The sequence below is a fragment of the Arachis stenosperma genome, chromosome 9 (genome assembly GCF_014773155.1).
Source record: "Arachis stenosperma cultivar V10309 chromosome 9, arast.V10309.gnm1.PFL2, whole genome shotgun sequence".
In the NCBI taxonomy this organism is placed as follows: domain Eukaryota; kingdom Viridiplantae; phylum Streptophyta; class Magnoliopsida; order Fabales; family Fabaceae; genus Arachis; species Arachis stenosperma.
In genome coordinates this window covers 33851876-33864271 of record NC_080385.1, presented here as the reverse complement: position 1 = coordinate 33864271, position 12396 = coordinate 33851876, and the positions used below count along the sequence as shown (strand labels likewise).

Sequence of the window (12396 nt, the reverse complement as noted above, 5' to 3'; positions counted from 1 at the left end):
CAATAGTAAAAGGTCCTATATATAGAGAACTAGTAGCCTAAGGTGTACAAAGATGAGTAAATGACATAAAAATCCACTTTCGGGCCCACTTGGTGTGTGCTTGGGCTGAGCAATGAAGCATTTTCGTGTAGAGTCTCTTCTTGGAGTTAAACGCTAGCTTTGGTGCCAGTTTGGGCGTTTAACTCCCATTTAGGTGCCAGTTCCGGCGTTTAACGCTGGAATTCCTGAGGGTGACTTTGAACGCCAGTTTAGGCCATCAAATCTTGGGCAAAGTATGGACTATCATATATTGCTGGAAAGCCCAGGATGTCTACTTTCCAACGCCGTTGAGAGCGCGCCAATTGGGCTTCTGTAGCTCCAGAAAATCCACTTCGAGTGCAGGGAGGTCAGAATCCAACAGCATCTGCAGTCCTTTTGAGTCTCTGGATCAGATTTTTGCTCAGATCCCTCAATTTCAGCCAGAAAATACCTGAAATCACAGAAAAACACACAAACTCATAGTAAAGTCGAGAAAAGTGAATTTTAACTAAAAACTAATAAAATATAATAAAACTAACTAAAAGATACTAAAAACATACTAAAAAACAATGCCAAAAAGGGTACAAATTATCCGCTCACACAACGCCAAACTTAAATTGTTGCTTGTCCCCAAGCAACTGAAGATCAAATAGGATAAAAAGAAGAGAATATGCAATGAACTCCAAAAACATCTATGAAGATCAGTATTAATTAGATGAGCGGGGCTTTTAGCTTTTTGCCTCTGAATAGTTTTGGCATCTCACTTTATCCTTTGGAATTCAGAATGATTGGCTTCTTTAGGAACTCAGAATCCAGATAGTGTTATTGATTCTCCTAGTTAAGTATGATGATTCTTGAACACAGCTACTTATTGAGTCTTGGCTGTGGCCCAAAGCACTCTGTCTTCCAGTATTACCACCGGATACATACATGCCACAGACACATAATTGGGTGAACCTTTTCAGATTGTGACTCAGCTTTGCTAAAGTCCCCAATTAGAGGTGTCCAGGGTTCTTAAGCGCACTCTTATTGCCTTGGATCACAACTTTATTTCTTTCTTTTTTTCTTTCTTTTTCTCTTTTTTCGTTTTTTTTCGCTTGCTTCTCTCTCTTTTTTTTTTGTATTCACTGCTTTTTCTTGCTTCAATAATCATTTTTATGATTTTTCAGATCCTCAGTAACATGTCTCCTTTTTCATCATTCTTTCAAGAGCCAATATTCATGAACCACAAATTCAAAAGACATATGCACTGTTTAAGCATACATTCAGAAAACAAAAGTGTTGCCACCACATCAAAATAATTAAACTGTTATAAAATTCAAAATTCATGCAATTCTCATCTTTTTCAATTAAGAACATTGTTTGTTTAAGAAAGGTGATGGATTCATAGGACATTCATAATTTTAAGGCATAGACACTAAGACTCTAATGATCATAAGACACAAACATAGATACACATAAAGCACAATTTTCGAAAAACAAGGAAATAAAGAACAAGGAGATTAAAGAACGGGTCCACCTCAGTGATGGCGGCTTGTTCTTCCTCTTGGAGATCTTATGGAGTGCTTGAGCTCCTCAATGTCTCTTCCTTGTCTTTGTTGCTCCTCTCTCATGATTCTTTGATCTTCTCTAATTTCATAGAGGATGATGGAGTGTTCTTGATGCTCCACCCTTAGTTGTCCCATGTTGGAACTCAATTCTCCTAGGGAGGTGTTAATTTGCTCCCAATAGTTTTGTGGAGGAAAGTGCATCCCTTGAGGCATCTCAGGGATCTCATGATGAGAGGGGTCTCTTGTTTGCTCCATCCTTTTCTTAGTAATGGGCTTGTCCTCATCAATGGGGATATCTCCTTCTATGTCAACTCCCACTGAATAACAGAGGTGACAAATGAGATGAGGAAAGGCTAACCTTGCCAAGGTGGAAGACTTGTCCGCCACCTTATAGAGTTCTTGGGCTATAACCTCATGAACTTCCACTTCTTCTCCAATCATGATGCTATGAATCATGATGGCCCGGTCTAGAGTAACTTCGGACCGGTTGCTAGTGGGAATGATTGAGCGTTGGATAAACTCCAACCATCCTCTAGCCACGGGTTTGAGGTCATGCCTTTTCAATTGAACCGGCTTCCCTCTTGAGTCTCTCTTCCATTGGGCGCCCTCTTCACAAATGTCAGTGAGGACTTGGTCCAACCTTTGATCAAAGTTGACCCTTCTTGTGTAAGGATGCTCATCTCCTTGCATCATAGGCAAGTTGAATGCTAACCTTACATTTTCCGGACTAAAATCCAAGTATTTCCCCCGAACCATTGTAAGCCAATTCTTTGGATCCGGGTTTACACTTTGATCGTGGTTCTTGGTGATCCATGCATTAGCATAGAACTCTTGAACCATCAAGATTCCGACTTGTTGAATGGGGTTGGTAAGCACTTCCCAACCTCTTCTTCGGATCTCATGGCGGATCTCCGGATATTCACCCTTTTTGAGTGAAAAGGGGACCTCGGGGATCACCTTCTTCAAGGCCACAACTTCATAGAAGTGGTCTTGATGCACCCTTGAGATGAATCTATCCATCTCCCATGACTCGAAGGTGGAAGCTTTTGCCTTCCCTTTCCTCTTTCTAGAGGTTTCTCCGGCCTTAAATACCATAAATGGTTATGGAAAAACAAAAAGCAATGCTTTTACCACACCAAACTTAAAAGGTTTGCTCGTCCTCGAGCAAAAGAAGAAAGAAGAGAGTAGATGAAGAAGAAATGAGGAAGAAGGGAATGGCGTTTGTATTCGGCCAAAGAGGGGGAGAAGTGGTGTGTTAGGTTGTGTGAAAATGAAGGGGTGAAGAAGGGTTTATATAGGAGAGGGGGGGAATGGGGTTCGGCTATTATGGGTGGGTTTGGGAGGGAAAGTGGTTTGAATTTGAAGGGTGAGGTAGGTGGGGTTTTATGAAGGATGGATGTGAGTGGTGAAGAGAAAGATGGGATTTGATAGGTGAAGGGTTTTTGGGGAAGAGGTGTTGAGGTGATTGGTGAATGGGGGAAGAAGAGAGAGAGTGGTGGTGGGGTAGGTGGGGATCCTGTGGGGTCCACAGATCCTGAGGTGTCAAGGAAAAGTCATCCCTGCACCAAATGGCACTCAAAATCACGTTTTGAGCCATTTCTGGCGTTAAACGCCGGGCTGGTGCCCATTCCTGGCGTTTAACGCCAGGTTCTTGCCCTTTTCTGGCGTTTAACGCCAGTTTGGTGCCCCTTTCTGGCGTTAAACGCCCAGAATGGTGCCAGACTGGGCGTTAAACGCCCAACTGCTAGCCTCACTGGCGTTTAAACGCCAGTGGGTTCTTCCTCCAGGGTGTGCTGTTTTTCTTCCTGTTTTTCATTCTGTTTTTGCTTTTTCAATTAATTTTGTGACTTCTCATGATCATCAACCTACAAAATAAAATAAAATAACAAAAGAAAATAGATAAAATATAACATTGGGTTGCCTCCCAACAAGCGCTTCTTTAATGTCAGTAGCTTGACAGAGGGCTCTCATGGAGCCTCACAGATACTCAGATCAATGTTGGAACCTCCCAACACCAAACTTAGAGTTTGAATGTGGGGGTTCAATACCAAACTTAGAGTTTGGTTGTGGCCTCCCAACACCAAACTTAGAGTTTGACTGTGGGGGCTCTGTTTGACTCTGATTTGAGAGAAGCTCTTCATGCTTCTTCTCCATGGTGACAGAGGGATATCCTTGAGCCTTAAACACAAAGGATTCTTCATTCACTTGAATGATCAGTTCACCTCCATCAACATCAATCACAGCCTTTGCTGTGGCTAGGAAGGGTCTGCCAAGGATGATGGATTCATCCATGCACTTCCCAGTCTTTAGGACTATGAAATCAGTAGGGATGTAATGGTCTTCAATCTTAACCAAAACATTCTCTACAAGTCCATAAGCTTGTTTTCTTGAATTGTCTGCCATCTCTAATGAGATTCTTGCAGCTTGTACCTCAAAGATCCCTAGCTTCTCCATTACAGAGAGAGGCATGAGGTTTACACTTGACCCTAAGTCACACAGAGCCTTCTTGAAGGTCATGGTGCCTATGGTACAAGGTATGGAAAACTTCCCAGGATCTTGTCTCTTTTGAGGTAATTTCTGCCTAGACAAGTCATCCAGTTCTTTGGTGAGCAAAGGAGGTTCATTCTCCCAAGTCTCATTTCCAAATAACTTGTCATTTAGCTTCATGATTGCTCCAAGGTATTTAGCAACTTGCTCTTCAGTGACATACTCATCCTCTTTAGAGGAAGAATACTCATCAGAGCTCATGAAAGGCCAAAGTAAGTCCAATGGAATCTCTATGGTCTCATTTTGAGCCTCAGATTCCCATGGTTCCTCATTGGGGAACTCAGTGGAGGTCAGTGCACGCCCATTGAGGTCTTCCTCAGTGGCGTTCACTTCCTCTCCTTCCTCTCCAAATTCGGCCATGTTGATGGCCTTGCACTCTCCTTTTGGATTTTCTTCTGTATTGCTTGGAAGAGTACTTGGAGGGAGTTCAGTAATTTTCTTGCTCAGCTGTCCCACTTGTCCCTCCAAATTCCTGATGGAGGACCTTGTTTCAGTCATGAAACTTTGAGTGGTTTTGATTAGATCAGAGACCATGGTTGCTAAGTCAGAGGGGTTCTGCTTAGAATTCTCTGTCTGTTGCTGAGAAGATGATGGAAAAGGCTTGCCATTGCTAAACCTGTTTCTTCCACCATTATTGTTGTTGAAACCTTGTTGAGGTCTCTCTTGATTCTTCCATGAGAAATTTGGATGATTTCTCCATGAAGAATTATAGGTGTTTCCATAGGGTTCTCCTAGGTAATTCACCTCTTCCATTGAAGGGTTCTCAGGATCATAAGCTTCTTCTTCAGATGAAGCATCCTTAGTACTGCTTGGTGCATTTTGCATTCCAGACAGACTTTGAGAAATCAAATTGACTTGTTGAGTCAATATTTTATTCTGAGCCAGTATGGCATTCAGAGCATCAATCTCAAGAACTCCTTTCTTCTGACTTGTCCCATTGTTCACAGGATTCCTTTCAGAAGTGTACATGAATTGGTTATTTGCAACCATTTCAATTAGCTCTTGAGCTTCTGTAGGCGTCTTCTTCAGATGAAGAGATCCTCCAGCAGAGCTATCCAAGGACATCTTAGATAGTTCAGAGAGACCATCATAGAAAATACCTATGATGCTCCATTCAGAAAGCATGTCTGAAGGACATTTTCTGATTAATTGTTTGTATCTTTCCCAAGCTTCATAGAGGGATTCTCCATCCTTCTGTCTGAAGGTTTGGACTTCCACTCTAAGCTTACTCAATTTTTGAGGTGGAAAGAACTTTGCCAAGAAGGCATTGACTAGCTTTTCCCAAGAGTCCAGGCTTTCTTTAGGTTGAGAGTCCAACCATATTCTAGCTCTGTGTCTTACAGCAAAAGGGAATAGCATCAGTCTGTAGACCTCATGGTCAACCCCATTAGTCTTGACTGTGTCACAGATTTGCAAGAATTCAGCTAAGAACTGATGAGGATCTTCCAATGGAAGTCCATGGAACTTGCAATTCTGTTGCATTAGAGAAACTAATTGAGGTTTAAGCTCAAAGTTGTTTGCTCCAATGGCAGGGATAGAGATGCTTCTCCCATAGAAGTCGGGAGTAGGTGCAGTAAAGTCACCCAGCACCTTCCTTGCATTGTTGGCATTGTTGTTGTTTTCGGCTGCCATATCTTCTTCTCCTTTGAAGAATTCGGTTAGGTCCTCTACAGAGAGTTGTGCCTTAGCTTCTCTTAGCTTTCGCTTCAAGGTCCTTTCAGGCTCAGGGTCAGCTTCAACAAGAATGCCTTTGTCTTTGTTCCTGCTCATATGAAAGAGAAGAGAACAAAAAAATATGGAATCCTCTATGTCACAGTATAGAGATTCCTTTAGGTGTCAGAGGAAAAGAAAAGTAGAAGACAGAAGTAGAAAATTCAAACTTATCAAAGAAGATGGAGTTCGAATTTTGCATTAAGGAATAGTGTTAGTCCATAAATAGAAGGATGTGAGAAGAAGGGAAGTAATTTTCGAAAATTAAGTAAAAGATTTTGAAAACATTTTTGAAAAACACTAATTGATTTTCGAAAATGAAAGTGGAAAAGAAATCAAGTGATTTATGAAAAAGATTTTGAAATTGGAAATCAAAAAGATTTGATTGAAAACTATTTTGAAAAAGATGTGGTTAAGAAGATATGATTAGTTAAAAAAAATGTGATTGAGAAGATATGATTTGAAAATAATTTTAAAAGATATGATTTGAAAACAATTTGAAAAGATATGATTTTAAAAATTAATGACTTGCCTAACAAGAAAAGATATGATTCAAACATTAAACCTTTCTCAACAGAAAAGACAATATACTTGAAATGTTCAATCAAATCATTAATTGTTAGTAAGTATCTTTGAAAAAGGAAAGAAATTGATTTTGAAAACATTTGATTGAAAAGATATGATTTGAAAAAGATTTGATTTTGAAAAACTTTGAAAACTTGAAAAAAAAATTGATTTGAAAACAGAATCTTCCCCCTTGTGCCATCCTGGCGTTAAACGCCCAGAATGGTATCCATTCTGGCGTTTAATGCCCAAAATGCTACCTTTTTGGGCGTTAAACGCCCAACCAGGTACCCTGGCTGGCGTTTAAACGCCAGTCTGTCCTTCTTCACTGGGCGTTTTGAACGCCCAGCTTTTTCTGTGTAATTCCTCTGCTGCATGTTCTGAATCCTCAGTTCCCTGTATTATTGACTTGAAAATAGAACCAAGATCAAATAAACAATGCATGCAAGACACCAAACTTAAAATTAGACACTAGACTCAAACAAGAAACATAAAATATTTTTGGTTTTTATGATTTTGTAAATTTTTTTGTGCTTTTTCGAAAGTTAAGTGGAAAAGAAAATAAACATATCAAAATTCTTAATGAGAATTCCAGGAATCATTGCAATGCTAGTCTAAGACTCCGGTCCAGGAATTAGACATGGCTTCACAGCCAGCCAAGCTTTCAAAGAAAGCTTCGGTCCAAAACACTAGACATGGCCAATGGCCAGCCAAGCCTTAGCAGATCATCGCTCCAATAGCAAGATTGATAGAGATCAACAAGCTCTTGTGATGATCAGTTGAAACCTCGGTCCAATAAGATTAGACATGGCTTCTCAGCCAGCCAAATTTCAACAGATCATCATGAAACTCTAGAATTTATCCTTAAAGAACTCTGAAGAAAAATACCTAATCTAAGCAACAAGATGAACCGTCAGTTGTCCATACACAAAAACAATCCCCGGCAACGGCGCCAAAAACTTGGTGCACGAAATTGTGATCACTACAACTCAAATAATCCCTAGTAATGGCTCCAAAGACTTGGTGCTCAATACCATGGCATAAACACAACTTCGCACAACTAACCAGCAAGTGCACTGGGTCGTCCAAGTAATAAACCTTACGCGAGTAAGGGTCGATCCCACGGAGATTGTTGGTATGAAGCAAGCTATGGTCACCTTGTAAATCTTAGTCAGGCAGACTCAAATGGGTATAGATGATGAATAAAGCATAAAGATAAAGATAAGGATACTTATGTATATCATTGGTGGGAGCTTCAGATAAGCGTATGAAGATGCCTTCCCTTCTGTCTCTCTGCTTTCCTACTGTCTTCATCCAATCCTTCTTACTCCTTTCCATGGCAAGCTTATGCAAGGGTTTCACCGTTGTCAGTGGCTACCTCCCATCCTCTCAGTGAAAATGTTCCTATGCTCTGTCACAACATATGGCTAATCAGCTGTCAGTTCTCGGTTAGGCCGGAATAGAATCCAGTGATTCTTTTGCGTCTGTCACTAACACCCCGCCTGCTAGGAGTTTGAAGCATGTCACAGTCATTCAATCATTGAATCCTACTCAGAATACCACAGACAAGGTTAGACCTTCCGGATTCTCTTGAATGCCGCCATCAGTTCTCGCCTATACCACGAAGACTTTGATCTCACGGAATGGCTGGCTCGTTTGTCAGGCGAGCACTCGGTTGTCAGGCGATCAACCATGCATCGTGTATCAGGAATCCAAGAGATAAACACTAGAGCCTTGGTTGCTTGTAGAACAGAGTGGTTGTCAATCACTTGTTCATGAGTGAGAATGATGATGAGTGTCACATAATCATCACATTCATCAAGTTATTGAGTGCAAATGAATATCTTGGACAAAGAACAAGCGGAATTGAATAGAAGAACAATAGTAATTGCATTAATACTCGAGGTACAGTAGAGCTCCACACCTTAATCTATGGTATGTAGAAACTCCACCGTTGAAAATACATAAGAACAAGGTCTAGGCATGGCCGAATGGCCAGCCTCCCAAAGTGAGTTCAATCATAGAAACATGATCAAAAAGCTCTCTAATACAATAGTAAAAGGTCCTATATATAGAGAACTAGTAGCCTAAGGTGTACAAAGATGAGTAAATGACATAAAAATCCACTTCCGGGCCCACTTGGTGTGTGCTTGGGCTGAGCAATGAAGCATTTTCGTGTAGAGACTCTTCTTGGAGTTAAACGCCAGCTTTGGTGCCAGTTTGGGCGTTTAACTCCCATTTAGGTGCCAGTTCCGGCGTTTAACGCTGGAATTCCTGATGGTGACTTTGAACGCCGGTTTGGGCCATCAAATCTTGGGCAAAGTATGGACTATCATATATTGCTGGAAAGCCCAGGATGTCTACTTTCCCACGCCGTTGAGATCGCGCCAATTGGGCTTCTGTAGTTCCAGAAAATCCACTTCGAGTGCAGGGAGGTCAGAATCCAACAGCATCTGCAGTCCTTTTGAGTCTCTGGATCAGATTTTTGCTCAGATCCCTCAATTTCAGCCAGAAAATACCTGAAATCACAGAAAAACACACAAACTCATAGTAAAGTCCAAAAAAGTGAATTTTAACTAAAAACTAATAAAAATATAATAAAAACTAACTAAAAGATACTAAAAACATACTAAAAACAATGCCAAAAAGGGTACAAATTATCCGCTCATCAATTGGCATGCTGGTAAAGGCATGAGTAGCATAAATCAAGCATTAAATGTCCAAGTTTGATTATCAACTCTTTCAAACTAACAATCTGTTTGTATTGACAATTATATTCAATTAATAAAATAATAAAAGGATTTTGTGAAAAACAGGCATTAGAGTAGGAGAATAGAGTAAGTACAAATGCATAATGCCATACGGGCTTTTTCACAAACACTTAGTATGCATGGTAAATGTGTGATTGAAAGTATTAAATTTGAACATGCAAGTGACCTTAAAAATAATTAATAATTGTCAAACAATTCTTAATTAATCCACAAGCAATTATATATGAGAAAATAATTATCCAAATAAATTTCTAACACCGATGAAAATAATGCAAAAAGAAAGAAAGAAAAAGAAAACATAGATAATGAAAGTAAAAAGAAAAGAAGAAGAAAACATAAATAAAAATAAAAATAATAATGAAAGGTAAAAAAGGGAAGAAGAAAAGAAAAGAACCTTGATAATGGATGTGAAAAAGAAGGGTGAAGAAAGTAAAAAGTAAGAAGGAATAAAGAAGAAAGAAGGGAGAAGAAATAAATAAGAAGTAAGAAGAAAAAAAAATTAGGATTGAGGAAGAAAAGATAAGATAACTGGGCTGATCTGGATAAGCTGTGCATCACATGTGATGCGGACGCCTGGGTCACGCGCACGCGTGACCTGATTTGTGCTATTGGCGCAAGTGTAGCCTCGCGTACGCACAACTCTCTGTTCTAAACGCACATTGCCAAAAATTTGGGTAACGCGTGCGAGTGGGTGACCGCAAGCGTGAATGGCCATATTTTGAAAAACGACGCGGCATCGTAGGGCGCGCGTTCACGTGGTAGGGCTGGTGCTTCCAGCACTATTCCAGCCCCACTCCATCATAACTTGCTGCCATATACCTCTTTACGTTGATTTTGCAGGATCACGCGTGCGCGTGGGTGACGCGCACGCGTGGGGAGGCTATTTTCCAAAATGACGCGGTGCGTCAGCGACGCGTTCGCGTGGGCATGCTTGTGCCTAAGGCACGCCTCCATCCACGCTTTCACGTGACACTCTGCTTCTTTTCTTCTTGTGTCCAAGGCACCTATGACGTGGACGCGTCGGCTACGCCCACGCGTTGCGTGGTTTTTTTTTATGCGAAATGTAGAATACAGAATGCAGATGCAAATGCAGACATAATGAATGAATACTAATAAAAATAAAATAAAATAAAACTAAGGAGAATAAAATTGAAAGATCATACCATGGTGGGTTGTCTCCCACCTAGCACTTTTAGTTAAAGTCCTTAAGTTGGACATATGGCGAGCCTTTTGTCATGGTGGCTTGTGCTTGAACTCATCTTGAAACTTCCACCAACGCTTGGACTTCCAACAATCTCTATCAATTCCAGATACATTTCTGAAGCCTTGATGGAGTTCCTCACAAGCTTTGAGCTCCCAAAGTCGATCCTCATGTATGCCCGGATCCCAAATCTTGTATCTACACCCGTCTTGAAGTGGAACATGATGATTCCATCCGGGTGGTTTAGCCTTGGAATTCTCATTGAAGCACCAAAATATCCTCCTAGACCCATTCAATCGAGCTCTACGCCAACCTTTGCATTTCAACTTGGAGCATACAACCATATTGAACCTTGCATGAAAACTCCAACCACTAACCATCTTCCTCTTGCTCTTAATACCACAAAGAGCTCTAAGTTAACCATCCGTCTCTAGTAGCCCATATTCAAGTGGAAAAGTAAAGGTTAAGGATAAGAATTTTACCCACTTGAATGTTGTGTTGGACGGTAATGGCCTTGGGAGAGGTGTCTCTAATGAACTTGCAAGCTCCATTCCCTTGTGCTCTTCTTTGACAACGTCCACCTCTTTGCAAGCTTCTTTAATATCAACCTCTTCCTCTTGGGAGCTTTCTTCCACTTCAATCTCTTCTTCATTGCTCACCAAGAGCATGGAAGGTTGTGCTTCTTCTTCTTTAATCTCCACCTCTTGATCAACCTCTTCCAAGTCTTTAACCATGATATGCCTTGGAGGTTGTACTCCCTCCTCAACATCAACGTTAAACATCTTGGAAGGAGGTTCTATGACTGGACTTTCCCATGGAGGCTCAGCATCTCCTAAGTCTTCAACCACTTCCTCTTTGACTATTGCGGCTTTGTCCAGTTGTTTTAGCATAAAATCGTACTCCTCCTTGATGATTACCTTTCCATGACAACTCCTTTCATCTACTCCTTCATCTTCAAGGATCTTCATTATCTCTACCTTTTGGGTCTCCTCTTGCTCCTCTGGAAATAAGGCCGTGTGTAACCGATCCATTGCGTCCCTAAGACGATCCCTTTTCTCTTGTTCTATGTCAATAGCATCATGGGGATCGTGTTGCTCTTGGATTGATGGATGTGGGTGCTCTTCCATAGATGGTGGTGATGGGATGGAGAGATCATTCTGTGGTTGAAAAGGAAGTGCACTAGAGCTTGAGGGTTGACTGTTGGGGATAGAGGGTTGGTCCATACGGGATATAAGAGCTTGGAGAGTAGAGGTTAGACTAGTGAGAGAGGTAAGTGTGTTCTCCATGGAGGTTTGTGGTGGATAGGAGGGTTCATTAGTTTGGAGAAAGGGTGCATGGTAAGAAGGTGGTTCATCTTGGTAAGGGCATGGAGATGGTGAATATTGAGGTGGTGGCTCATGAGAGTAATTGTGTTAGAATGGAGGTGGTTCTATGTATGGTTCATTTGGCTCATAAGGTGGTTGGTATGGTGGACACGGGTTAGGGTTATATGGGGGTGTTTGGTGGTAAGGGGCTTGTGAGTTTGGTGGTTCAAAGGTATGTTGTGGAGGTGGTTCATAAGCATATGATGGGACTTGTTGGTAACTAGAAGGGGGTCCACCATATCTATCATCTTGGTATGCAACTCGGAATGGCTCTTGACCATAGCAAACTAGTAGAGGTTGGTTGTAACGAAAAGGTCCACCATAACTATTGTCTTGGCATGCATTGTAGGATGGTCGTCGTCCATGGTACTTTGGAAGGTGTTGTTGCCGAAAGGGTTGATCAGATCCTCGTGGCTCCTTCCATCTTTGATTGCTTTGACCTTGATGCATGTTCCTGTTATAGCTTCCATTCCTTACAACAACATTGGAACCAAACTTAAAGCCAGAGGGGTGAGAACTCATAGTAGCTAATAAAAATTAAAAATTAAAAACAAAAATAATAAACAAGCAAAAGCAAATATTTACAATAACCAATAATAAGGCACACGTTTGCAATTCCCCGGCAACGGCGCCATTTTGACGAACGGATTACTGCTAGTAAAGAATTTTAT

General features: G+C 41.0%; 1 non-coding gene across 1 annotated transcript; it reads left to right on the top strand.

The window, feature by feature from the left end:
* Window positions 1-5234: 5234 nt before the first annotated feature.
* Window positions 5235-5342, top strand: LOC130952296 (small nucleolar RNA R71). The gene has a single exon (XR_009074477.1). It is a non-coding gene; the product is annotated as a small nucleolar RNA R71 (small nucleolar RNA).
* The last annotated feature ends 7054 nt before the right edge of the window (window positions 5343-12396 follow it).